Here is a 26364-nt window from a genome sequence, read left to right as displayed (position 1 = left end):
ATGTAGTATAAAAAAGGCAATGGGAATATTTACCTATGTACTACTAATATGAAGAGATCTTTAGGAAATAGTGTTAAATGAAAAAAATTAAATAGCAGGTTGTGTATATATATATATATACACATAGATAATTTTGCAACAAAGAAGGAAAAATATATATTAATATTTATGTGAATTTGCATAAAAAACAAAAAATAATGAGCAATGTAGGGGATAAGGGAGAAGAGGGTGACTGGGGACAGGACCTTAAGGATGCTGTCTAAATGCTTTGCTGTATATATACTTTACACATGGATTTTCAGACCATGTAAACTATGAGCTACTCAATAAAACAGTTTAGAACTATGTAGATGTCCAAATCCCCTTTCTTGAATTCTAATTTACCGATTCCAGGGCAAGGCTCAGAATTCCATACTTTTGTAGAGCTTTGGAAGAAAACGAACCAAGGAATACACGCTGAAAAAGTCTCTCGAGGTTCTCTTTCTCCTACATTATTTTATTGGCATTTTCACCAGAGCATTCCGTTTGGCTGAATTAATAAGTATTTTATGACACACTAGGCTCTAGGAAAAGCGACTGGAGAGGGGACCAAATGGAGGTGATTGGGAGGACCATAGCGGCATCAGCGGATGCATGCAGCAATGTAGAGTCAAGTCAGAGGCCTTTCTGGAAAGTGGTCATGTGGCCAGGTTGGTCATCCCAGTGGTAGACCGTCCACAGGGATGTGTGCTACCATCTCTCCTTAGAGTCCGAGAAAGTTTCCTGGGAGTGTCTGCATTCTCAATGTTATGGAAGCAGCAGATCTGAAGCAAATTAGCAAAAAAGCAAGTGTTGACTGCTGGGATGGTGTTGGGGATTGAATTGCGTCTCCTGAAAAGATATCTTCAAGTCCTAACCTTTGGTACCTGTGTATGTGACCTTTTGTGGAAATAGGGTCTTTGCTGATGCAATCAAATTGAAATGAGATCACACTGGATTACGGTAGGCCCTAAGTCCAATGACCAGTGTCTGAGAAGTGGGAAATTTGAGCAGTACAGAGCCACACAGACACACAGGACAGAAGGCCGTGGGACGACAGAGCAGTGACTGGAGTGACGCACTTGCCAACCAAGGAATGCCAAGGACTGCTAGCAACCCCCAGAAGCTAGGAAGAGGCAGGGAAGACCCCTCCTTAGGGCCTTCAGAGGGGACATGGCCCTGCTGACACCTTGATTTCAGACTTCTAGATTCCAGAACTGTGAGAGAATAAATTTCTCTTGTTTTAAGCCACCTAGTATGTGGTAACTTGTTATGGCAACCCTGGGAAACTAATACAGGTAGTGAGAGAAAAAAGTAAAGACACAAGTAACTCCAGGCCTGAGAAGCTGGAGAATGGTGTGGTTGAGACACCACGGGTGGGATGGGGTGTTTGTAGGGGTCAGGGAGGATGGGAAACTCGGTTTTAACTCTTCAAATTTTAGGCACAAGTGGACGTGTCAGGGAAGATGTGTCAGAACTGGCGGAATCGCTGAGTTGATACTCATGACGTTACAAAGGGCATCAGCGTAGATTTGATCAACGTCTATCACTTCTGTAATCCCAGCATTTTGGGAGGCCAAGGCAGGAGGATTGCTTGAGTCCAGGAGTTTGAAATCAGTTTGAGAAATGTAGTGAGACCCCTGCCTCTACAAAAAATAAAGAATTAGTCGGGCATGATGACCTGCACCTGTGATCCCAGCTACTCAGGAGGCTGAGGTAGGAGGATAAATTGAGCTTGGAATCTGAGGCTGCAATGAGTTATGATTGCACCATGACACTCTAACCTGAGTCACAGAGCAAAACTTAGTCTCAAAAACAAAACATAACAAAATCTATTAACCAAGTGCTCACTAAAGCCTTCTAGTTTCACATTGCTGAGTCTCTCAAAATGCTAAGCGGTAGAGGAATAAAATCCGCGACGCCCCCCAGAGAAATTTATGTAATATAATTGCGAGCTGGGGCCTGCACATGTGAAGAACAACATTGAAAGGAAACAATACATTGCAAATGGATGCAAGTTTAAAATTTTAGAAGAACAGATTGTACTGGTAAGTTTTTAACCACTGGCTTTCTAAAAAGAAAGCCCTGATTTGTATTGCTTAATGATTTCTGAAGTGTAAATATTCCCCCACAGCCAATTCCAAGCCCCCAGCGTGATGCCACTGAACACAGAGTAGGAAGATATGCCACCAGCTGGCTCCTGCGAGTCAGTCTGAGCCAGTACAAGCTGGCTCCAGCATCCCACCAAGGGTGAGGGCTGGAGAAATTAGGGGTTCAGGAAGAAACTGAATCTCAGCAGATTCTAAAAAGGGGGCAGATTGGGAGGAAGGAGAAGCGCCTTCCATAGCAAAACAGCCTGAGTGAGAAGCAGGAGAAGAAACAGAGAAAGGTCATGGACCCAGATGGAGCGGAGTTGGCATTGCAGCTCAGACACCTGTGAGCCAGGTGAGCTGAGCTTCAGTTTGCTCCTCTGTAAAGTGAGCACCTGTCATGCAGGATTATATGACAGAGGCATGCTACTCGGTACATAGTACTCAGAAATGTTAAGTTGCCCGCAGCAGTGAGCTGAATAATTTTGTTGCAGTGTTGGTGTAGGGCTGTAGTGGTAGGTAAAGCTCTAAACACACATACACACCTGTTTATATGTGTACATATACATGAACATACACACATGTACTAATATATATATATGTACATACACACACATGTAGAATCCTCTACTTAAGACAAAGCTACATGGTCGGGCATAGGGAGGTGTGTTATTCTCCTTGAATGCAGGTGAGAAGGCTTCTGCAGCATGACATCATCTCTGCTGAGTTATTCAAGGACATCCGAGGGATGAGAGGTCCTGAGATACTTGGGAGAGAAACATCCTGTGACAACCTTTGAGGCTACAATCAACCGCAGCGGGACCGGAAAAAGCACTCACATGGACGGGTTCCTTCCAGACTTATTGACAAAAGGGATTTTAGGTCAGTGTTTTTCCTTCAGGAAACAACAAGGAAACAGGACTCCTTCTGCTTTCTGTCAAGGAGGTGAGCAACCATTTCAGAAACTGGAGCAAATTCCTGACGTTGAACAAAAGAGTGTCCCTGGGGATATGACTCAGTGAGGCAGGGGCATCTTGAATGTGTCCTTTTATGACAGTTGAGTCGCTGGGTAGAAGGAGCTACTCTGTGTTACGGTTGTTTCTCCTTTAGCAACTCAATTCCAAATTAAATTATTTGGCTACAAACTCAACTGTGCACCTTGGCTCAATCAGAATGGCTCTGGACCTGTCACTGCTTGAAATCATCCCTAGATACACAATGATAATAATCTTATGTTTGTAATCATATATATGTATATTCGCCTTGTGAGTCCAAGGAATTTAAAGCAGCTTCTTACCTTTGCATGGCTAGTTATGTTGAAATTTGTAATGATTGGTTGTCCCTGAGATGGTGCCAGCATTGCTACCAGCCAAGAATGATCTGTGACAAGAACAAATGGGAAAATCAGTGCACAGCCAAGCCATTGAGGCTGTTCCCAGTAAACATGAGGCAAAATAGTACCTAAGACATGGAGGGTTGATCAGGAAAAGCAGGCAAGTGCAACAGGATTTTGAAAGACACATAGACTTTTGGGAAGAAGAGTAGACCAGGCAAGTGGCATGATCTGAACAGGTAGAGGGCAAAGGGCTCAACCTCCCTAGTCTGTGGAGTTTAAATTCTGTCTGACCAGCAACCTTCCTGTCTGAAAAGGCAGTTACTGGTCAGACAGGAAGCCGGACAGGCTGCCATTATGGTTTCCAAGCTTAGCACTGTAAGCTCCTGGGTGGGCTTGGCACAAAGGCCACACCAGCACAGGTGTTGGCCATGGAATACTATCCAGCCATAAAAAGGAATGAAATCCCATCATTCACAGCAACACAGATGGAACTGGAAGACATTATGATAAGTGAAATAAGCCAGGAACAGAAAGTTACATATTGCATCTTCTCAGTCATATGTGGAAGCTACAAACAAGTTGACCTCATAGAAGTAAAAAGTAGAAAAGAAGATACTAGAGTCTGGGAAGGGAAGCAGGTGGGGGATATGAAGAGATTTATTAAAGCAGGGGTCCCCAGCTGCCAGGCCCTGGACCCGGTCTGTGGCTTGTTAGGAACTGGGCCACACAGCAGGAAGCGAGTGCCTGTGAGCTCACATTATTGCCTGAGCTCTGCCTCCTGTTAGGTCAGTACTGTGAACTGCACATGCAGGGGATCTAGGTTGCATGCTCCTTATGAGAATCTAATGCCTGATGATCTGTCACTGTCTCCATCACCCCGAGATGGGACTGTCTAGTTGCAGGAAAACAAACTCAGGGCTTCCGCTGATTCTACATTATGGTGAGTTGTATAATTATTCCATTATATATTACAATGTAATAATAATAATAGAAATAAAGGGCACAATAAATGTAATGTGCGTGAATCATCCCCAAACCATCCCCCACATCCTGGTCCATGAAAAATAGTCTTCCACGAAACCAGTCATGGGTGCCAAAAAGGTTGGGGACTACCGTGTTAAAGGATGCAGAATAACAGCTAGGTAGGAGGAATAAGATCTAGTGTTCTGTATACTGTGGGATCACTATAACTATAACATATAGTTTCAGATTGCTAGAAGGAGGATATTGAATGTTCCCAACATAAAGAAACAATAAATGTTTGAGATGATGGATATGCTAAATACCCTGATCTGATCACTACACATTATATGATCAAAACATCACTATGTACCTCATGAATATGTACAATTATGATTTGTCAATAACAAAATAAAATTAAAACAAGCAAACAAAAAACAGGCGTTAAGGCCGTGTATGGACCTCATGACCTCTGGCTTTCCACCTGGGATTTGGAGGGAGGCAGGACTAACACTTGTTCATGAGGTGGAACTAAGTAGAGCAGAAAATTTATGTGGGGAAAAACTAGGAGAGTTTGGTAGGATGGGGCCAAAGGCAGGACTGGGGCTCAGAAACAAAGCAAGGGAGGACAGGGGAGAAAATTGCAAAGCTGACAGGTAACAGAGATTTCTGTATCTTTGGTAGTGTTATGCTGAAACTGTGTATTTGAAAAGAATTATCTTTTCTAATAGAAATGTGTTCAGATCAGCAAGGCAGAATAAACAAGCTGGACTTTGGTGCTCACATATGTATGTCTGTGAGCAACGAAGGCCTGATTTTGTTATTAATTATGGGAGGAAATGCCTGGGGTGGTGGCTTCTTCTGAATTCCTCTGATTTATTAATCTCAAGTGTTGTGTACCAAAGAAAGACCTCAAAACAAATGAACAGCTGGGCATGGTGGCTGGAGTCTGTAATCCCAGAAAATCGAGAGGCCAAGGTGGGAGGATTGCTTGAAGACAGGAGTTGAAGATTAGCCTGGACAACAGAGCAAGACCCCTTTCTCTCCAAAAATAAAATAAAATACTAAAAAATTAGCTGGGCATGGTGGTGTGTGCCTGTAGTCCCAGTTGCTAAGGAGGCTGAAGTGCAAAGATTGCTTGAGCCCAGGAGTTTGAGGCTGCAGTGAGCTATGATCACCCCACTGCACTCCAGCCTGGGTGATAGAGCAAGATCCAGTCTCAAAAAAAAAAAAAAAAAGAAAGAAAAGAAAAGAAAAAGAAAGCAAGAAAAAGAACAAACAAACAGCAAAAAAGTTACCATGGACCAAGGACATCCATGGTGCCTATTTTAGTGACTCAATTTTGACACAAGATCATTAGAAAGCAAAAGAGTTGAAGCCCTTTCTTTGGGAGAAACAATTTAGAGGGGGAAGGGAAAGGAAATTTTATTTATTATACTTGTCAAGTGCTACTTTTATTTACTACATATTTTAAATTATTTCATCTAATAGTCACTGTATTTTTTAAAAATTATGGATAAGGAAACAAAGACTCCATGTATTTTAGAAATTTGCCAGGATCACACCAGACCAGGTCATGTAACTGAAGTGATCAGAGCAGAACTTTCTGAGTCATCACAGGAGTGCATGGTTTTGTTTTGGAGCATTTGGTTTTGGTCACGACTTGATGCTGTAGTCCCACAGGTGGATTACTTCTTCATCAAGGACACCTCAGTTTTGCTCTGAAGGCCTTCAACTGATTGGATGAGGCCCACACACATTATCAAGGGTAATCACCTTTACTTAAAGTCAACTGATTGTACGTGTTAACCACATCTACAAAGCAACTCCTAGATTAGTGATTGATTGAATAAGTGGGTGCCGTAACCTAGCTGAGTTGACATAAAACTAATATCACCCTCCCCCAAACCTGCATAATTCTCTTTTATAATACAATAATACAAAGATAACCCTGACTGAGAAATCAAAGAAAGTAGAAAGTAGCGCTTTTTTTTTTTTTTTAGATGGAGTTTTGCTCTGTCACCAGGCTGGAGTGTAGTGGCTCGATCTCGGCTCATTGCAACCTCCACCTCCCGAGTTCAAGAGATTCTCCTGCCTCAGCCTCCTGAGTAGCTGGGACTATAAGTACATACCACCACACCCGGCTAATTTTTGTATTTTTAGTAGAGACGGGGTTTCACCATGTTGGCCAAGACGGTCTCGATCTCTTGACCTTGTGACCTGCCCACCTCGGCCTCCCAAAGTGCTGGAATTACAGGCATGAGCCACTGTGCCCGGCTGAAAGTAGCACTCTTTTCTGATCTCAAGGATTCCCTTTGGGATCAGGAATGATATTTGGCTTCTTGCCACTTGATGTGAAGGATGGTCCCTCGTTGTGTCTTAGCTGTGACTTTGCAGCCCATGGCCCAGCCAGGACCACGGCTCCTTATCTTGGATTTTTAAAGAGAGGGTTTGCAAGTCTCCTGGTATTTAATTCCCACGACGTTTTTAGGGGATTGATTTGGCTCATAAATGAGTCCGTAGCCCTTGGTTTTCTATCATTGGCCCAAATGGGAGCTTCACCAATCAGAGCCAGGAAGTGTCAGTTGGCTCTCAAGATCCTCTGATTTCTCCTAGTTGCTTCCCTCTTGTAAACACTCATTAATGAACATGATTTTGTGTGGCCTCGTGCTCTGAAGACCTTCAGGAGCTTGGTGGAGTTAAAGCGGGTCAATGATTTAAAACACTAAATGTATAGCCCTGAGAACACTGGTCATGTCAGCAGGCTAGCTTGTCTATCTCATAACATCGTGTGTTCTGCTTACTTATAAACTTTCAAAATATTTTCTAGTGATGGTTATGTCCAAGAAACATCTGTGAGCAGTACTAAGTTAATGCGTAATTCTCCCTGATAAATTGCTGCCATTCCAAATGTGAGTGCACCTAGACATATAGTCACCAGGCAAAAACTAGTGTATTTTTTTGTTTGTTTTTTGTTGTTTGTTTATTTGTTTGTTAGTTTTTTGAGGCAGAGTCTCGCTCTGTCACCCAAGCTGGAGTGCAGGGGCATGATCTCAGCTCACTGCAACCTCCGCCTCTCAGGTTCAAACGATTCTCCTGCCCCAGCCCAAGTAGCTGGGACTACAGGCACATGCCAACATGCCTGGCTAATTTTTGTATATATATTTTTTAGTAGAGATGGGGTTTCGCCAGGTTGGCTAGGCTGGCCTCGAACTCCTGACCTCAAGTGATCTGCCCACCTCAGCTGTAGTGTTTTTTTTTTTTTTTTTCTTGAGATGGAGTCTCTCTCTGTCACCCAGGCTGGAGTGCAATGGCACAATCTCAGCTCACTGCAACCTCCACCTCCTGGGTTCAAGTGATTCTCCTGCCTCAGCCTCCTGAGTAGCTGGGATTACAGGCATGTGCCACCATGCCTGGCTAATTTTTGTATTTTTAGTAGAGATGGGGTTTCACCATGTTGGTCAGGCTGGTCTCAAACTCCTGACCTCATGATCCACCCACCTCAGCCTCCCAAAGTGCTGGGATTATAGGCGTGAGCCACTGCACCCAGTCTATTTTGTGTTTTTAATGTTGTCTTTTTTCTTTTCTGGCTTTCTCCCTTTCTTTTTATCCCTACATTGTTTTCCTAGTCCTGCTTTGGCTCTTAAATGATTAAACTCTCCAATTATTGCAGGTGTGATAATATTCTTCCGATCCAGACTTTCTGATAAAATTTTTTCCTGTGGTCACCACTTTCAATGCTGCCATAGGCAATGATGTGTCATCTTTCATCAAAGTATCATCTACTCCTTTGAACTGATGATAGCAACAACTGATAGGTTGGGATGAAGGATGGTGGAGCAGGGTGTTGTTTATTTTGCTGATCTCCTACCACCAGGTGTGGAGAAAGCCATAGTATTTAGCACTGAACCAGATAGATCTGACCCCTGCCCCCCACACCAGTTGGTCCAGCCAATTTTCCTTTTATTCCTACTCCTGGTCAGTTTCTTATTATTTAGAATCTTACATTAAAATTTTTTGTTGTAACATAATAATTATATACATTTATGGAGTACATGTGATATCTTGATATATGCATACAATGTGCAATGATCAAATCAAGATATTTAGGATATCCATCACCTCCAACATGTATCATTTCTTTGTGTTGGGAAGATTTCAAATCTTCTCTTCTAGCTATTTTGAAATATATGATATGTTGTTGTTAACTGTAGCTGTAGTCACCCTACTATGTTATTGTACACTAGAACTGATTCTTTCCATCTAACTCTATGTTTATACCCATTCACTGGCTTCTCTTCATACCACTCCTCACCCTTTCCAGCTTCTGGTAACCCCCATTCTACTCTCTACCTCCTTGAGATCAACTTTGAGTCCTCACTCACATGTGAGTGAGAACATGCAGTATTTGTCGAATAAAGAATGAAATCCCATCATTTGCAGGAAATTGGATAGAGCTGGAGGTCATTATGTTAAGTGAAATAGCCATGCATAGATTCTGACATTTTAAGAAGGATGCCATAGAAAATTTAGAGAAAGTATAAAAGAAGGGTATATTGGACTGATGAAAAGGTAAAGTCTTTGAAATAATATTGAAAGCTAATATAATTTAGGTATAGTCATGTGTTGCTTAACAATGGGGATACATTCTGCATCATCAGGCTACTTCATCAAGGTGCGAACATCAGAGCATGCTTACACAAACCTAGCTGGCATAGCCTACTACACACCTAGGCTGTAGGGTATAGACATTGCACCCAGGCTGCAGACCTGTACAACATGTTAATGTACTGAATACTGTAAGCAGTAGTCCTCTCCATCCTTTCATGGCAAATTTGAAGGACCTGAGTTCCAGATAGCAGTCCTATAAGACTGTCAGACCTGCCTCAGACTGAAAGGTGAGTAAACAATGTAAATTTCTTGTGTTAAATCACTGCAATTCCACAATTTATTTGTTACTGCAGCATAGCCTATTTTGTCCTAACTAAATTCATATCCTTGTCTAATTCCTTTGAGTAGATTATCCACTGAAGTCTAGGATATATACACATTTTTGTATATATTGCAGCAACAAGAATAATGTCAAGCTTATAGCAGTCTTCCCCTTAAAAATATTTTAGCATTGATGTGGTTTATGAAAGTCACAGATATTCCAGGTTGAAAGAGAAACAGATGGAAAATTCCACTACTCTGGGTAGTTGAAGCAACTCCAAGAGATCCAGCTAAGTAGTTTTTAACTTCAATTTCCCACTCCCACCTAATGGCCCTCATTCTTTTTCTCAACTTGCTGGAGTTATTTTTCTAAGACCTCAGAAAACCAGTGTTTTAACTTTAGCAAACAAAATGCAAAACAAAACATGTAAGAAAAGGTTAATGATTATTTATGAATAATTATTGTTGCCAAATGAGTCCAATGCTCAGAGTTGAGCTAATGGAGTATAAATTAGCTACATTCCTGAATAAGCAAAGCCAGCGTGGAGGCTCTCTGTGTAGTGAGCCTGCCAAGCTATAGAGGCTCCGAAGAACACACAGCTTCAGACACGAAAACAGGAAATGGAGCAGGAGGTTTACTAGGGCAAGTGGAAGGAATGAAGACAAACAAAGCCGGCTTCCCCAAAGCTGGAATCCTCCAACTTATTATTTTGCAAAATGTCATCTGAACATTGTGTTTTCTCTTCGTTAGGTGTGCATGTGGCAGAGATATCAGTGGTCCCCAATGTATATTTTCTCCTTTTGCTTCAGTAACAGGATCATCAATACTTAGCTGGCCACGTGGCCATTCTAAAAATAAACTGTATTTCCCGGTCTCATTTGCAGCTGTTTGTAGTCACAGAACTAGGTTCTGGCCTATGCAGTATAAGAGAAAGTGATGTATACAAGTTCCAGGACAGGTCTCTAAAGGGGGATGGGGAGGATGGAGGCCCGTTCTCCTCCCCTTTATCCATTCAGTATTGTAATGTAGATATGATGGAGCACCATGAGAATGAGGACCAGACTCTTGGGTTGGTTAACAGAAAGCTGGATTCACCTGGGCTCAGATAATCATGGAGCTGCCGTGAAAGCTCTTGACTGCTCTACACCCAGACTTTTGCATGACAGAGAGTGCACTCTATGCTCTTCTATATGTTTAAGACACTATGATTTAAGATTTTAAAGTTAGTGGTGAGTTGGGTCTAACTCATATGGTGTGCAATTTTCTAGCTTGTTTAAATGTGTTGTTTATTGCCTAAAACGTACACACTTGGTCCATAATGCAGACACAGGCAAATGATGTATGTATGTTAATCTGGTTCACATTTTAAAAACATGGTGGGAGGGTGTTGTTAAGTGCTGAGAACTTTGTATTGGGAATCCTTCCACTGAATATTTGTACCTGAAAAGGTGTAAACACATGTCAAACTCACAATCCTTCATGGAAATAAATAGTTTATACTGTAATCAAAATGTTAAAAGAATTGGAGTTTGTGTAGAACTAAAAATCGGGTTGTAAATATGTGATCTTTCTTTTTGAGGTAGGCTGTAAACTTCCCTCTTAACACTGCTTTTGCTATATCCAGAGGTTTTGGTATGTTATGTCTCTGTTTTCACTTGTTTCAAATAAATTTTTAATTTTCATCTTAATTTCATCATTGACCCAAAGATCATTCAGGAGCAGGTTGTTTAATTTCCATGTCTTTGCATAGTTTTGAGCGTTCCTCCTGGTATTGATTTCTAGTTTTATTCCACTGAGGTCTGAGAAGATACTTGATATGATTTTGATTTGTTAAAATTTATTGAAACTTGTTTTGTGGTCTAACATGGTCTATTTGGAAAATGTTCCATATGCTGATGAGAAAATGTATATTCTGTGGTTGTTAGGTAGAAGGTTCTGTATGCCACACCTCAACAAACTGAAAAAACAAGAACAAACCATGGCTAAAGCTACAGAAGAAAAGAAATAACAAAGATTAGAGTAGAACTAAATAAAATTGAGACAAAAAACAATATTAAAAAATCAGTGAAATGAAAAGTTGGTTATTTGAAAAGATAAAATTAATAGACTGCTAGCTAGATTAACCAGGAAAAAAAGAGAGAAGACTCAAATAAGCACAGTCAGAAATGAAAAAGAAGACATTACAACTGATGCCACAGAAATACATAAGACTATCAGAGACTACTATGAACATCTCTGTGCTCACAAACCAGAAAACCCAGAGGAATTGGATAGATTCCTGGAAACCTGCAACCTCCCAAGATTGTACCAGGAAGAAACAGAAATCCTAAACAGACCAGTAATGAATAGTGAGATTGAATCAGTAATGAATAAGATCTCCCAACAAAAAAATGCCCAGAACCAGACAGATTCACAGCCGAATTCTACCAGACATACAAAGAACTGGTATCAATCTTACTGAAGCTGTTCCAAAAATCGAGAAGGAGGGAGTCCTCATTAACTCATTCTACAAAGCCAGCATCACCATGATACCATAGCTAGGCAAGCACACAGCAAAAAAAGAAAACTACAGACCAATATCTCTGATGAACATAGATGCAAAAACTCTCAACAAAATATTACAAACTGAATCCAACAGCACATCAAAAAGATAATACACCATGATAAAGTGGGTTTTATTCAAGGGATGCGAGGATAGTTCAACACATGCAAAATCAATCATTGTGACTCACCACATAAACTGAATTAAAAACAAAAACCATGTATTCATCTAATAGATGCATAAACAACACTTGATAAAATTCAGCATCCCTTCATGATAAAAACCCTCAATGAGCTAGGCATGGAAGGAACACACCTCATAATAATAAAAGCCATATACAGCAAACCCATAGCCAACATCATACTGAATGGGGAAAAGTTGAAAACATTCCCCCTAAGAACCAGAACAAGACAAGGATGCCCATTTTCACCACTCCTATTCAACATAGTAGTAGAAGTCCCAGCTAGAGCAATCAAGCAAGAGAAAGAAATAAAAGGCACCTAAATTGGAAAAAAGGAAATTAAGTTATCTTTGTTTGCTAATGATGTGATCTTATTTATGCCTAGAAAATCCTAAAGACTCCTCCAAAAGACTCCTAAGTTTGATGAATGACTTCAGTAAAGTTCCAGGATACAAAATCAATGTGCAAAAATCAGTAGCATTTCTATACACTAATAACAATCAAGCTGAGAACAAAATCAAGAACTCAATTCCATTTACAATAGCTTTTAAAAAAACTTTAGGAATACATTTAACCAAGGAGGTGAAAGATCTCCACAAGAACTACAAAACAGTGATGAAAGAAATCGTAGATGACACAAACAAATAGAAAAACATCCCATGCTCAAGAATTGGAGAAATCAATATTGTTAAAATGATCATACTGCTTAAAGCAACCTACAGATTCAGTGCAATTCCTATCAAATTACCAACATCACTTTTCACAGAATTAGAAAAAAAATTCTAAAATTTATATGAAATAATAAAGAGCCCAAATAGCCAAATCAATACTAAGCAAAAAGAACAAAGCTGGAGGTATCACATTACCTGACTTCAAATTATATATTTTTATATTTTTTTATTTTTTATTTTTTTAAAATTTATTATTATTATACTTTAAGGTTTAGGGTACATGTGCACAATGTGCAGGTTAGTTACGTGTGTATACATGTGCCATGCTGGTGCGCTGCACCCACTAACTCGTCATCTAGCATTAGGTATATCTCCCAATGCTATCCCTCCCCCCTCCCCCCACCCCACAACAGTCCCAGAGTGTGATGTTCCCCTTCCTGTGTCCATGTGTTCTCATTGTTCAATTCCCACCTATGAGTAAGAATATGCGGTGTTTGGTTTTTTGTTCTTGCGATAGTTTACTGAGAATGATGATTTCCAATTTCATCCATGTCCCTACAAAGGACGTGAACTCATCATTTTTTATGGCTGCATAGTATTCCATGGTGTATATGTGCCACATTTTCTTAATCCAGTCTATCATTGTTGGACATTTGGGTTGGTTCCAAGTCTTTGCTATTGTGAATAATGCTGCAATAAACATACGTGTGCATGTGTCTTTATAGCAGCATGATTTATAGTCCTTTGGGTATATACCCAGTAATGGGATGGCTGGGTCAAATGGTATTTCTAGTTCTAGATCCCTGAGGAATTGCCACACTGACTTCCACAATGGTTGAACTAGTTTACAGTCCCACCAACAGTGTAAAAGTGTTCCTATTTCTCCACATCCTCTCCAGCACCTGTTGTTTCCTGACTTTTTAATGATCGCCATTTTAACTGGTGTGAGATGGTATCTCATTGTGGTTTTGATTTGCATTTCTCTGATGGCCAGGGATGGTGAGCATTTTTTCATGTGTTTTTTGGCTGCATAAATGTCTTCTTTTGAGAAGTGTCTGTTCATGTCCTTCGCCCACTTTTTGATGGGGTTGTTTTTTTCTTGTAAATGTGTTTGAGTTCATTGTAGATTCTGGATATTAGCCCTTTGTCATATGAGTAGGTTGCGAAAATTTTCTCCCATTTGTAGGTTGCCTATTCACTCTGATGGTAGTTTCTTTTGCTGTGCAGAAGCTCTTTAGTTTAATTAGATCCCGTTTGTCAATTTTGGCTTTGGTTGCCATTGCTTTTGGTGTTTTAGACATGAAGTCCTTGCCCATGCCTCTGTCCTGAATGGTAATGCCTAGGTTTTCTTCTAGGGTTTTTATGGTTTTAGGTCTAACGTTTAAGTCTTTAATCCATCTTGAATTGATTTTTGTATAAGATGTAAGGAAGGGATCCAGTTTCAGCTTTCTACATATGGCTAGCCAGTTTTCCCAGCACCATTTATTAAATAGGGAATCCTTTCCCCATTGCTTGTTTTTCTCAGGTTTGTCAAAGATCAGATAGTTGTAGATATGCGGTGTTATTTCTGAGGGCTCTGTTCTGTTCCGTTGATCTATATCTCTGTTTTGGTACCAGTACCATGCTGTTTTGGTTACTGTAGCCTTGTAGTATGGTTTGAAGTCAGGTAGTGTGATGCCTCCAGCTTTGTTCTTTTGGCTTAGGATTGACTTGGCGATGCAGGGTCTTTTTTCGTTCCATATGAACTTTAAAGTAGTTTTTTCCAGTTCTGTGAAGAAAGTCATTGGTAGCTTGATGGGGATGGCATTGAATCTGTAAATTACCTTGGGCAGTATGGCCATTTTCACGATATTGATTCTTCCTACCTATGAGCATGGAATATTCTTCCATTTGTTTGTATCCTCTTTTATTTCCTTGAGCAGTGGTTTGTAGTTCTCCTTGAAGAGGTCCTTCACATCCCTTGTAAGTTGGATTCCTAGGTATTTTATTCTCTTTGAAGCAATTGTGAATGGGAGTTCACTCATGATTTGGCTCTCTGTTTGTCTGTTGTTGGTGTATAAGAATGCTTGTGATTTTTGTACATTGATTTTGTATCCTGAGACTTTGCTAAAGTTGCTTATCAGCTTGAGGAGATTTTGGGCTGAGACAATGGGGTTTTCTAGATATACAATCATGTCATCTGCAAACAGGGACAATTTGACTTCCTCTTTTCCTAATTGAGTACCTTTTATTTCCTTCTCCTGCCTACTTGCCCTGGCCAGAACTTCCAACACTATGTTGAATAGGAATGTGAGAGAGGGCATCCCTCTCTTGTGCCAGTTTTCAAAGGGAATGCTTCCAGTTTTTGCCCATTCAATATGATATTGGCTGTGGGTTTGTCATAGATAGCTCTTATTATTTTGAGATACATCCCATCAATACCTAATTTATTGAGAGTTTTTAGCATGAAGGGTTGTTGAATTTTGTCAAAGGCCTTTTCTGCATCTATTGAGATAATCATGTGGTTTTTGTCTTTGGTTCTGTTTATATGCTGGAATACATTTATTGATTTGACTTCAAATTATTTTACAAGGCTACAGTAACCAAAATAGCATGGTACTGGTATAAAAATAGACACATAGATCAATGGAACAGAATAGAGAATACAGAGATAAAGCTCCATACCTACAACCAACTGATCTTCAACAAAGTCAACAAAAATATACACTAGGGAAAGGACACTTTATTCAATAAATGGTGCTGGGAAAATTGGATAACCATGTGCAGAAGATGAAATGGGACCCACATATCTCATGATATACAAAAGTCAACTCAAGAAGAACATTGGCCTAGGCAAAGAACTTATGACTAAGACCTCGAAAACAAATGCAACAAAACAAAAAATGGACAAATGGGGCTTAAACTAAAAAGCTTCTACACAGCAAAAGAAATAATCAACAGAGCAAACAGACAACATGAAGAATGGGATAAAATACTTGTAAACTATGCATCTGACAAAAGACTAGTATCTAAAATCTGCAAAGAACTCAAAACAACTCAACAAGAAAATAAATAAGTAACCCCATTAAAAAGTTGCCAAAGGACATGAACAGACATTTTTAGAGGACATACAACAGCCAACATACATATGAGAAAATGTCTAACATCACTAATGATCAGAGAAATGAAAATTAAAACCACAGTGAGATATCATTTTATACCAGTCAGGGGTGATTAGAAAGGCAAAAAACAACAGATATTGGCAAGGATGTGGAGAAAAAGGGCCACCTATACAGTAATGCAAATGAGTACAACTTTATGGAAAACAGCAAGGAGACTCTTCAAAGAACTAGAAATAGAACTGTCATTTGATCCAGCAATCTCACTACTAGGTATCTACACAAAGGAAAAGAAATCATTATGTAAAAAAGACAGCTGCACTCATGTGTTTATCTCAGCAACATTCACAACAGCAAAGTTATGAAATCAACCTAAATATCCATCAACAGATGATTGGATAAAGAAAATATGGTACATGTGTACCATAGAATACTACTCATCCATAGAAAATAATGAAATTATGTATTTTGTAGCAACATGGATGGAACTGGAGGCCATTATTTTAAGTGACAATGCAGAATAGAAAGCCAAATACTGCATGTTCTCACTTATAAGTGGGAGCTAAACAGTGTATACACACGGACATACAGAGTGGAATTATAGACTCCTAAAGATAAGAAGGTGGGAGGGGTGAAGGATGAGAAATTACCTATAGGGTACAATGTACACTATTCTGATGATGGCTAAACTAAAAGCCCAGATCTCGCCACTACACAGTATATCCATGTAACAAAAGTGCACTTGTACGCCCTCAATCTATTTATAAAATAAAAAACAGGTTGTAATTTTGAGACTATAGAAACAAAAGCATCTATGCCCTCAGCACTATCTGGTTGCTTTAGTTGTTATTAAATTAATGCTTTGAAGACAAAAACAAAAGATGAATGAATCAAAGAGTGAGAGTTTCCAAACACAAACTCACATCTACACATACACACACACACACACACACTCACAGACACACTTCAACAGCTTGTAAAGGTATTAGGGTCATTTGTATTCCTGGTTAAATAGTTCCAATTCAGATAAAAGGAAGACGAAAAGATTTAGGTTTGTGACAGTTTTACTTTACAAATTCAGAATGGCAAATGATACCAGCTGATCTAGTTGTTTGAGCCCCATGTTTGGTGACAGCAAAAACATGTTTTATGGGAGAATAAATGTGTGCATCTCAGCCTGGGTTTGTTTCCCTTTCTTTACAGCATAATAAGATTCAATTAAATAAAAAATTTAATTCAGTAATCATTTGTTGAATGCCTGCCTGTGTTAGGCTCCATGCAAACCTCTGGTGACATGAAGATAAATGAGACGTGGCCTGAACATCAAGAAATGCACAGCCCAGTTAGGGAGCCAATGAAATGGATGGCCAGGATATGATACACAGAATTCTTTCAGTTCTAAACTCATACGATGAACAAAATGCTCTAGAAACACAGAAAGAAGCAGTTAATCCTACCTGGGATGAGAAGAGACACCTAGGGAAGCCTTGCAGGATGACTAGAATTTCTTCAGGCATCAGAAGTAGAGGAGATATTCCAGAGAAAGAATACCAAGTGCAAAGAGTTGGAAATACGAAAATCCTGGTGGTTGGGACCAAGCTATGAGACTTCAGCAGCCAACACTTCTGGCAGCCACGAGAATGCGTGTTTCAGTCCTGAAGTTAGGATCTGGACAGCCCATTTCAGCACACAGTAGCCCCTTCACTCTTAAAATGTTAGAAAACACTGTTTTCTGTTCGAAGCTAGTGAGAGAATAGAACACATGGCTTCCAACCCTGTAAGATCTCCTCACTGTGTTCAGGATCAAGTTTAATCCCATAGTGAGCCCTTCAGTTCCATTAGCAACTTGCAACTAACCTACATTTCCAGTCTCATCTTCTCACACACTCCCTCTCTTCATGCTCCAATTGCAGCTGCAATGCCAGATGTGTTTTATTTACAAGAGCAGATTCACACCACCTCAGGTCCATGGTATGTGGCCATTTATTTCCTAAACACTTTCTTTTCTACCCCTATTAGACAGAAGGCAGAGAAACAGTTCTTGTTCATATGGGATAGACAAGAGTATATATTCACAATGTTGCCCCAGAGCTGTGTTAACTCTCTGGATATATTATACACCACGTGGATATCCTGTAGAATATCACACTAATCCATTATACCAATTACATTATCATATGATGATACTATGTTAATCCTTATGTTAATTATGTAGCAAGAAGTGGCTAGTACATTGGAGGCCTCGGTATGCTCCATAAAAGTGTGAGGTAAACTCCATGAAGACTCGGGGGCCCGTCATATCAGTGATGTGTTTAAGGATATGCCAGGACATCCCATCAAATTAAAGGACAAATTATTATATCTGTTGCTTCTTAGCATAAAGAAGGTAGCACAATTCTCAGTGGGCCTCTTCTTGTTCTAGAACCTGCATACTTCACAGTGACAATGCTATTTACACGTGAGAATGACCCATTTACTAAATGCTCTGGAGAGCTTCAAGATCTGAATCAGGCCCAGAGCAGGAAAGGGTTCTGCATAAGTCAGACAGAAGTACAAGCCTCCCTGCCACTTAGGCCATTTGATGCAGCAGACACTATGGTACCAGAGATGTTGGTGGTGGGAAAGTCACTATGTGGAGTTCCTGGCAAGCCACAATAGAAGAATCTCAATGTAGACCTTGGAGTTATGGAGCAAAACCATGCCTTCTATAGGAGAGAATTCTATAGAGCATTTGAAGACCATCTTTTGGTGTGCTACTTGCCTCTGGTAAAGACAGCGCATTTGACCGTGAGACATTAAGTGGCCATATGTTTAGAGCTGTCCGTCATGAGCAAGGACTTGTCAGACCTACCAAGTTAAAAGTTGGGTGGGCCCAGTTGCAATCCAGAGTATGACAGAGTAGTGCATTGAGGACTGGGAATGAGCAGGGCCAAACGGTGTAAGTAGGCTGCACAAGTAGGTAGCCCAGACCTCCATATCCTCCTCTGCTATTACACACGTTTTGCCCTTTGCTCATGCTTGTGGCTGCATAGGAGTGTGTGTCTGGGGAGGGAAGGGTTCTTGTCACCAGCTGATAGAGGAGAGAAACACCCGAGTTTTATTAGAGGTGTGTTGGCTTGGCATGTGGGCAGAAGCCCAAAATGCACTGCTGAGACACCTTTGCCCCACTCAGGGGTAGCCCTGAAACAGGGGTGAGGGGAAATCCTTCCAGCTGGAAGATCTTTGGGCAATGTCCCTGGTTTTCAACTTGGTGTGAAAGAGAAGCGGCCTGAGATAAGAAGATAAACGGACTCTTGGGCAGTGGCGAATGCATTTGCTGTTGATCCCAGGTCTAAAAAGAGAAAGTTTGGAAGATAGAAGAGTCCTGGAAGAGGTGTGTGGATGGACCTACGGGAGTGAGCCCACCATGGAAAATGCCCTGAGCAGCCATGAAGACCCAATGACTAAGCCAGCTGATTTCAGCCAGGCCCTGAGATGGCCCACTCTGGCAATGGGATGATGGGTCCATGGACACAGCAGCCACGATGGCTGAATGGAAAATATCCATCAGAACATTAGCGCAGTCTCACACTCACCAAGGCTGATCTAGCTAGTTTACCAGCTAACATCCAGCTTGCCAGCAAGAGACTCATAAGTCTCTGATATATTACTCCTCGATTTGGTGAGAAATTGATTACACTGGAAGGAGCAATAATTTATCTGGGCTGTGATATATGCATAGTCCATGTGTGAGTTTGCCTTTCTACCCTCAGGGTTTCTACTAGTACCACCAGCAGAGGACTTGCACACCACAGGATCTCACATACTATCCCTTGAAACCAAAGGACACACTTTAGAGCAAAGAAAGTGGGAGAGTGGGTGCAAGACTCTAGAATCCACTGGTCCTTTCACATAACACACCACCCAGAAGCTGCTGGTCTGATATAAGGATAGAACACTCTTGAAGGCATAGCCGTTGTGCCAACTTACACATGACACTCTGAAGCGACATTCCAGGATTTAGTGTACCTCCTAAATCCACAACCATTATATGCTGCTGTTTCCCTGAAGTGCTGAATAAAATGTCTAGAAACCAACAGGTAGAAGTAGGAGTGGCTCACTTACTATTCTCAGGAACCCATTGGAAATTTGTGCTTTCCATTACGAAAACTTTAGGCCGTGTGGCTCTAGGGATCTTCGTTATTAGTAGGAGGACATTTCCATCAGCGGACCAGAAAGAATCCCTTTACCTTTTACACCATGGCAATCAGTCTACTGGTCTGAGGGATCAGACGACAAGAATAGGAGTCCCCATGTTCACAGTGGAAATTGATTCTGATCACAGGAGCAGGCAGGGCTGTAGTTACAAAATGGGTACAAGAAAGAAACAGGTAACCATCAAGTGGCCCTCTGGAGTGTCTCCTGCTACTCCTCTTCCCACTTTGGGGGGTAAATGGTTAAAAACAGCATCCATGGCCTGAGAAAGATGTGGTGACTACACAGATGGTCAACTGCTTTTCGACAAAGGTGCCAACATGGCAAATGTGTCAGTGGAAGAAATTAGAGTCTTTCCAAAAATAATGTTGAAACAACTGGAAATCTATCCTTTAAAAAAGTCAAAAGAATAACCCCACATTTATGGGGTATATCAAAGGGACACAGGAGCCAGCTGAAAGAGCTCCCAGTGGCCAAAGCTGGAGTAATTTGAGCAAGAACAAATAAAGTAGTATTAAACTATAATCAGAAGTATAAAATAAATGTTCAAAAGTCTATGCTGATATAAATAAAAGACTAAACAAACTAACGAATGGAGTAGGGAAGAGATAACTTTCCTATGCAGAAGAATTCTAAGCCAGTTGTGCTCACGCCTGTAATTCCAGAACTTTGGGAGGCCAAGGTGGGTGGATCACTTGAGCCCAGGAGTTTGAGACCAGTCTGGGCAACATGGTGAAATACTATCTCTACAAAAAATACAAAAAATTAGCCAGCCACAGTGGCTCATGCCTAGAGTCCCAGCTACTCATGAGGCTGAGGTGGGAGCATCACTTAAGTCTGGGGAGGTCGAGGCTGCAGTGAGCCAAGATCGTGCCACTGCACTCCAGCCTGGGTGACAGAGTGAGACCCTGTCTTCAAAAAAAAAAAAAAATTAAATAAGTTATGTAGATATCCACCCTAAAGAGAGAAGGAATAATGCTCTCCTCCTTAGATGTGTGCTGTGCACAGTGACTCCCTCCAAAGAGTATGGCATGGGAAGGGAGGGGAAAGAAGAGTGTCTTTAAGGTGGAGAAGACTGGCTAACACTACCTCAGCCAGGCAATCAAGGTCACAACATCAACAGTCATAAATCATATTGATAATATGATATAAAATGACACTTTACCGCTGTGATCTTCCTCCCCAAACACATTAACTCCAGTCTTATCCCGAGAAAAACATCAGTCAAATTTCAACATAGGGGTATTCTACAAACTACCTGACCAGTACTCCTTAAAACTCTTCGGGTCATCGAAAACAGGAAAGTCTGAGAAACTATCACCGCCAGGAGGAGATTAAGGAGATATGACATGTAGAGGTAACGGGGTGGATGGGATTCCAGAGCAGAAAAAAGACATTGGGTAAAAACTAAGGATATCTAAATAAACTATGGACTTTAGTTCATAATAATATGCCAATATTGATTCATTCATTATAACAAATGTACATACTAAAGTAAGATGTTAGTAATAGGGTAAACTGGGTGTGGGATATACGGGGACCCTCCTTACTGTTTGTTCAATTTTTCTGCCAATCTCAAACTGTTCTTTAAAAAGCCTATTTAATAGGCCAGACGCGGTGGCTCACTCCTGTAATCCCAGAACTTTGGGAGGCCGAGGTGGGTGGATTACCTGAGGTCAGGAGTTTGAGACCAGCCTGACCAACGTGGTGAAACCTCGTCTCTACTAAAAATACAAAAATTAGTTGCATTATGGCACTTGCCTGTAATCCCAGCCACTCGGGAGGCTGAGGCAGGAGAATCACTTGAACCCGGGAGGCGGAGGTTGCAGTGAGCCAAGATCATACCACTGCACTGTAGCCTGGGTGACAGAGAGACTCTGTCTCAAAAAAAAAAAAAAGTCTATTAATAAAAAATGACATAACAACAAAAAAAGAACTTTGACTCTTATTTCACATCATATACCAAAATTAACTCAAAATGGATGATAGAACTAAATGTAAAATTAAAACTATAAAACTTCTAGAAGAAAGCAGAGGAGAAAATCTTTATGACCATGGGTTACGCAAAGATTTCCTAGGGCACCGAAAGCATAAATCATAAAAAAAATTGATACATTGGACTGTCAAAATTTAAAATTTTTACTTTTCAAAACAAAATGTAAAACTTTTAGTTTTCAACAGAAGAAAATGAAAAGATAAATGACAGACTAAGAGAAAATGCTCTTAATACATAAAACTACTAATAACATAGCATTTGCGACTAGAATACAAGTCAAGAATAAGAAAACAAACACTAATTCAGTGGAGGAAAAGAACATCTTTTCAATAAAAGGTTCTAGTTAGTTAGATAGCCTGACAGAAAACAACAACGCAAAAGGGACTTTGACCCTTATCTCACACTACACAAAAATCAGTTTCAGGTGGTCATAATCCTATATGTAAAAATAAAAAAAAAAGGTTTTAAAAGAAAACAAAGAACACAAACCATACAATTTGAAAAAAATGTAATTACAATTATATTAGTCAAAACAAAAAATTTCTGTTCTTCAAAAAACATGAAGAATAAAAACACAAATCACAAACTGAGAGAACATACTCTCTCTCTATACCATCCAGAACATTTTTCATCCAGAATATATGAAGAACTCTTATTGAACTGATGTTTCACAGAAGATGTATAAATGGGTAATAAGCATGTGAAAACATGCTCAACACCATTAGTCATCAGAGAAATGCACGTTAAAACTACAGTGGGATGCTACTACACATCAGCAGAATTGCTGGTGGGAATGTAAAATGAGATACCACAGTGGAAAATGGTTAGCAATTTCTTATAAATATATACTTTGCATACGATTCAGCGAACCCGCTCTTAGGTGTTTACTTAAAAGAAATGAAAATCTATATGCACATGAAAACTTCTACACAAATGTTTGGGGAAGCTTTGTTCATAATATCCAAAGACTGAACACAACCCAAATGTCCATCAGCAGGTGAGTTCACAAACAAATTGTGTTATCTCTGTACAGCTCATCAATAGAAAGAATGAGCTGCTGTTACATGAAGCAGCATGAATGAATCTTAAAAACATGATAGTGAGATAGTGAAAGAAGCCAGACACAAAAGCATACATACACATGATTTCATTTATATGCAATCCTAGAAAAGATAGATTTAATCTATAGTGACAGAAAACAGATAATGGAGAGCTGGGGTTCAAGGAATTGGGAGGATTAACTAGAATGGGGTACAAGGAACATTTTGGGGGTGATAGAAATGTTACATGTTTGTGGAGGTGATTTATGGGTGTATTAGTCAAACTCATTAAAACGCACACTTAAAATGGGTACATTTTATTGTAAGTGAGTCATACCTCAATAAAAGTTATTTTTTAAAAAAATGGTTGAAGCGGTTCATACGCCCACCAAGCACATTTTAATGTCCATTTCCTGATAGCCTCCCTGTCACCAGTTATTACTGCATTTTTATCTTTTGCCATTCTAGTGGGTGAAAAGCGTAATTTCCAACCTTGAGATAAATGTCTGTTGATTATGCGATAGTTATTTATGGAGAAGGCCAAACTACAGAGTTATATCCTGAAAGTTACTGCCAGTGAAGCTGTGGCTAATGAGAAAGTTGTTAGGATGATCACTTATGCTTCTTCATGTTTTCATTTCTCAACCAGAATCATAATGTTCCACTTTTCTCCAGGAATTTTGACATTTTAGGTGCATTCTAGTCTTGCAGTTAATGTTCAGCTTTCATTTTTTGTCATTATGTTTATTCTTACCGAATCCTAGGTTTATAAGCTTTAGAGCTGAATCATGGAAATAACACTGCAGGGGTGCTTTAGCCCCAGCACTTTCTGTCTGCACCCTGTCCTCATTTTCAGACATGGACAATTGCTGCTTCCTCAATCTTATAAAAAAGTGTTATGTCAATCAGCAGAATGACAGCTCATCTGAAGCATCCAGATGCGGGTACCCAAACTTGCAGTTATTTCACAGGGCAAAACTTTGAGAAATACTGAAAATGCATGATATCCTGAGCTTACCTAAATGGCTTTGTCTAAAGAAAACTATGTGCTTGTGATTTTTAGGATTTCACAATGAGACAATGCATGGAAGATTCCTCAATAACAGCTGTAAGGAGGGTAAACACATTTGTTTTCCTAGTACGATGATTATATATTTGCTTAGAACAACCCTGGATTCTGACTTTATCCTGGCATAATTCTTAATAGTGCTTTCTTTTACTCTGAAAAATGTCCTAGTTTGAAAGATAAATTATATTACCACTGTAATTACAAGGGATTTCTAACTAATAAGCAGCATTGTCCCATCTGCTTGTTTTTCGTTACTAGAAATAAATGGGGAGTGTTGCGGGGGAATGACTTATAATTAACTTCTAAATCATGCTAGATTAGGAAAAATAGCACAATTTTCTATTTTACTATTTCAGAAAAAAAAATCTCAGCTGACTTAGTTACTCAGTTTGTTCATGGATTACCTCAAAAACACTACTTTAGAAAACATCTAAGATTCCAAGTGCCCGTTCATCTGCTCTTCATAAGTAAATTATACTCCTATTCTGAAAGAAAATATTTTGGCAGAATGTGGAATTAAAGTTAATTAAAGTTAAATGTCATCAACCACATTTAACTATGTACACATTGAAGGGTTTGGAATCCTTCTACACATGAAATCCTGTTTGACAGTACACATGTGTTGTGCGTGCGTTTTTGAGATCTCTTCTTGTTATAACTTTTGGCCTAATATGGGCTAAGAGGAAGGCCGAGCTTATTGCATTCTGGACGTTGCATCGTGCCAGGCAGCCAGGTCTGCTGGGAGACATTCCTTCTCAGTGTGCCACTTCAAGTGACAGAGCTCCTTAAGACAAGGAATGGTGACAGTCTTTACTCTGAAGCCCCCATTTGCCCACCTTGGTGCTTTCAACCAGGAGTTTCTCCTTAGACATTGCTCCGATGACGGACACATTTGTTCTGCACAGACATTTATGAGGGTAAGACAGCGTGTGAGCTTCCCAGGGCTTCCATAATTAGTGACACGGATTGGGTGGTTTGAACAACAGAAATGTATTTACTCACCGTTCTGGAGGCTGGAAGTCCAAGACCAAAGTGTGGGCAGGGTTGGTTTCATTCTGAGCCCTCTCTCCTTGGCTCGCAAATGGTCGTCTTCCTGTGTCTTCACATGGTTGTGCCTCTGTGTGTTTCTGTGTCCTAATCTCCTCTTCTTATAAGACCCCAATCATATTGGATTAGGATACACCTAATGACCTTATTTAAACTTAATTATCTCTTTAAAGACCCAATCTCCAAACACAGTTCCATTTTGAGGTACTGGGTGTTAGGACTTCAACATATGAATTGAGAGGCGAGAAATACAAGTCCATAGAAATTATGGCTAGGATGTTTTCACCACCTAACACTAAGAAGCATTGCCCAGTGCTGACTCGTACCCTTCTCCCTTGCCACACTGGGGAGTTTGTGCCAGACAAGAAAAATTAACCTATTGATTCCCCCATGGTACAGACGACAAGCCAGGAAGCACAATCAACTACGTGTACACCTTGAGGACCACAGGATGTCCTGGAACTCCACCCTGAGAGAAGAAATGGTGCTCACGGTCATTTAGTGCCTACTCATCCTCTAGGATGAGTTGCAAATGCCGTCTGAAATGGTTTGGATCTGTGTCCCCAGCAAATCTCATGTCAGACAGTAATCCTCAATGCTGGAGGTGGGGCCAGGTGGCAGGTAATTGGCTCATGAGGGCAGATTTCTCATGGGTGGTTTAGCACCATCCCCTTCCCGCTGTCCTCTAGATGGTGAGGGAGTTCTCATGAGATCTGGTCCTTTGCAAGTGTGCAGCACCTCCCTGTCACTCTCTTGCTCCTGCGTCTGCCATGTAATAACCCTGATCTGCCTTTGCCTTCTGCCATCATTGGAAGTTTCCAGAGGCCTCCCCCAAAGCAGAAGATGCTATGCTTCCTGTTCAGCCTGTAGAATCGTGAGCCAACTAAACCTCTTTTCTTTATTAAAATGACCCAGTCTCAGGTATTTCTTTATAGCAATGTGACAACTGACTAATACACCATGTCTTCCTGAAAGATGCCGTGATATCTCCCCTTCCCAACTTCTGCTGTGTCCTGCCAGAGGCAGGAGAGGTTCTCATAGCTTCAATCATGTATAGTATGTTTGTCTGGTTTTATAATTCTTCTCATAGTGATACAATGAATATACTTTATTTCTACTTGGTTCTCTTCTCAACGAGGCCATGGGCTTCTTTTCCATGTCCATAGGGTCTGTCCCAGCATCTGACACA

Source organism: Pan troglodytes, chromosome 5 (genome assembly GCF_028858775.2).
Source record: "Pan troglodytes isolate AG18354 chromosome 5, NHGRI_mPanTro3-v2.0_pri, whole genome shotgun sequence".
Taxonomy (NCBI): Eukaryota; Metazoa; Chordata; class Mammalia; order Primates; family Hominidae; genus Pan; species Pan troglodytes.
The sequence above is the reverse complement of the archived record's forward strand: the minus strand, read 5'-3'. Positions refer to the sequence as shown.